The sequence below is a fragment of the Myotis lucifugus genome, unplaced genomic scaffold (assembly GCF_000147115.1).
Source record: "Myotis lucifugus unplaced genomic scaffold, Myoluc2.0 scaffold_239, whole genome shotgun sequence".
NCBI classification, from domain to species: domain Eukaryota; kingdom Metazoa; phylum Chordata; class Mammalia; order Chiroptera; family Vespertilionidae; genus Myotis; species Myotis lucifugus.
The window spans coordinates 881,738-885,177 of NW_005871287.1; positions in this window are offsets into that span (position 1 = coordinate 881,738).

A 3,440-nucleotide genomic window follows, 5' to 3' on the forward strand; every position below is an offset into this window, starting at 1 on the left:
CCACAAATGGCTTCTGGCTCCCGCAGTCCGCACGCAGCCCGGCGTCCCGCTGGACGCTTGGCCCGCTCCCCTCGCTCCCCCGGCGTAGCACACAAACAAGATGGCGGCTGTTGTTTCTTCCCTCCGCCGAACCCTCCTGACGGGCTAGCGGTAGCGGCGGCGGCCGGAAATGAGCCAAGGGGGGGCGAGAAAGGGGCGGGGCCGGGCCTCTGGGGGCGGGGCCTGGGCGCGAGCGGCTCGCACAATGGGGGAGAGGGCCGGGGGCGGGGCCAGCCCCGTGCGGGATCCGCCCAGGCCCGACCGCGGCTGGCGCTTCCGCAAACTCCCCCCGGAGTCGCTCGGTGGCTCCCTTTAAAGGGGAGGATGTGGAGGGGCCCGGGGACGGAGTCGGCATCTATTTTCAGTCGGTAGACACTTACGGGGCAGGTCCCCGGGCAGGGTCTCTGCGTAGGGGACCGTAGGAACCGGGTGACGGAGTCCGGCAGCCCCGTCCGGGAGGCGCCAGTCACCGCGCAGGTGGCGGAAAGGAGGTGGCCCTGCGCCCTGGGCGCCGGGGTGGCCGGCCTTCCGAACCCCGATTGAATCCGTCCATCGGGTACCCTGCTGCCCGGTGTTCCGGGCCGGAGACCTAATGTGTCCTCTCCTCTCCATCGCTTTCCCAAAGCGAACGGTTTACTCCCCAAAATCACACCGATTGCGAGTTGTTTACTTTTTCTCTGAATTTTACAATTTTTTTTTGACAACGAGCATACATTATTTTGAGAATCGGAAAACAAAAAATCACAGCAGTGGGAAGACCAGACCTAAATTCGTTTCTTGCCGACCACGTGTCCACACGCCCCTGCCACCACAGGGGCCTTGGATTATTTTTTTTTTCTGAACTCCTCTGGGACCTGAGGACATTGGAAGACATTCCCTTTCACCCACCCCCCATAGACCAGCTTAATAAAAAACCACGTTTATGCAGTGCCTTCAAGATAATGTAATTATGGAAAAAAGCAAAGACGTGCTGTGCTGAAGGTAATGTAAGGATGGAGGAAATGCTTAAATAAAGTGCGCTGTGCGAGACGAGAGCTCTGCAGAGGAGGGCCGCCTCCTGCTCTCACATTCCCGCACATTACAGGATTCCGCTGGGTTCGGCCTTGGGTAAATTGGTACTTGAGAAAGTTGTTAGTGCTCCCCAAGGACACCCCCAAACCAGCATCTGTGGAGAGAGTTAAAAGCTTTTTAACATACTTAAAGTATTCTGCGCCTCGGTTGGTGCTTGCTTATTGTTGCGTTCACTTCAGTTTTTGTTGTTATGGTTTGCATTTTAAATGAGTGATGAGAGTAAATAAGAACCTAGGAGCGAAAATCTCTAGCTGAAACTCAGGTTGCCAACAAGGATAAATTAAGTTGTGTGATGTTCAGGCCTAGTTCATCCAAACTGCAGTAGAAAAGCAGCAAATTGAAAAGGGCAATACCCGCTTATTAAAGTTGTTATAGGCCCTGGCTGGTTTGGCTCAGTAGCTAGAGTGTCGGCTTGCGGACGGAAGGGTCGCAGGTCCGATTCCAGCCAAGGGCACAGGCCCTGTTGCAGGCTCGATCCATGATTCTCTCTCATCATTAATATTTCTATCTCTCTCTCCCTCTCCCTTCCTCTCTGAACTCAATATTCATATTATTTTTAAATAAAAAAATAAAAGTTGTTATAGGATGGGTGCAATATGTAGGGCTAAGGTCAAAATTGGCCTTCAGTTATTTTTAATCGTTTAGACCCACATTCACAGTAAACAGAACAGAGGAAAGACATGTGGGCAATGCCTGGAAGCATGGCTGGTAATTTCCTCGTGGGAGGTTGCTCACCTGATTTTTTGGAAGAATTTCTACGCTTTGGGAAAACCTGTGCCTAGTTTTGCAGAGGCTCCATCTTGAGTCTCAGCAGCATCCGAGCATACCTGGCCGGCCGGCTCAGCCAAAAAGACTGTGGGACCAGGTACAGGAAGCCTCTCCCAGATCAAAGGAAGGTCTGGAGTCAGGAGCCATGGACCTGCCCAGAGGGAAGAGCTCTGCTGTGAACGGGAATCCCGCTCCTTCCTGGGGCGCCCTTTTCTGTGTCTTTACCTGGAACCCTGAAGTCAGCTGAGTTGGAAGTGCTGGAGAAAATAGAATCACACTAATGCAATCAAGATGAGACTTCAGATGGTTTCAAGAAAGCAGAATTGAATCATCGGCATGGATTGTATATAACCTAATCAAACGGAGTGTAATCAGTTGTGTAGTGCTATGTGTAGATTAAAAGTGCATTCATGAAGAAGGAATTGTCTGCCAGGAGCTGGGGGGTGGGGGTGGGGGTGAGGGGAGGGAGGGCCAGCGGGGAGAGAAACACAGAGGAGATAATAAAAGCAGTTGCACTGAAGTCAGCCAGAACTGGGTTTAAATTCTGGTGCTGCCACTTAGCAGCTGTGTGACTCGGGCAGGCTCCTCATCTGTAAAAGGCATTTCTTGAGAAGATCTACTTTATTGTAGCGAAGATTAAGCAGATAGTTTATGAATAATGCTCACCACAGTGCCTGGCAAATAGTGAGCACTCAATATACCTGAGCTGCTTCTAGTCCTATTTGTTCTAAAAGGGAAGGGATCTTACCTACCTCAAAAGAATTGCTAAGGGAGTGAAAAGGTGATGGCTTCACGTAAGGAGTTTAGCAGTGCCCAGAGCCTGGCAAATGCTCCCGGGCTACCCCCTTGGTTTCTCCATAGTCAGAAGGCAATGTCTCACAGGATCATCCATCTCCTTTAAGACCTTCTCTGTTCACCTCGAATCCTCCTGATGACGAATCCAGCTTCCCAGGTGCCCCGATTGCCAAAAAGGAGACCCCTAGATAGTGGACCCAAGAATAGGAGAAAGGTTTAACCTCCGGATAAATTCATCAGTTGTGTATGATCAAGATGCTACCCATGTGATCCACAGGCACCATAGCCTTCCCCAGGGCCCACGCCTTATTCCGGGGCAGGATCCCACTGTCCCCCTGCTATTCCAGCTGGAAAACTGGACGCCATCCGTGAATCCACATGGTCCTCCCTATTCCTTCTTTCGCACACCCAGTCATCAAGTCCTCTGGATTCCACTTCCTGAATGACCTTCCAAAGCAAATGAACGTTGAACCATGTGCAAGTATTACCTGTTAACAAAAATTAAAAAGGGTTCTCATAGGAGTGGCCTCAACAATATTTTTTTTTTTTTCAAAATACTTGTCAAGGGAAAAATGGCTCAGGAGCTTGGGCTGCTGCCACAAATGTGAATGTGCTCGGGATTGTGAAAGTGGCTGCACATTTTTTATAAGAAATTGTCGACTTAGATACTGTTCTACAATGTTGCCAGCATTTGCAAGAATACATTGTTATTTACATCACACCTTTAATAAAGTCTCTTCTTGAGCCCTGGCCGGGTGGCTCAGTTG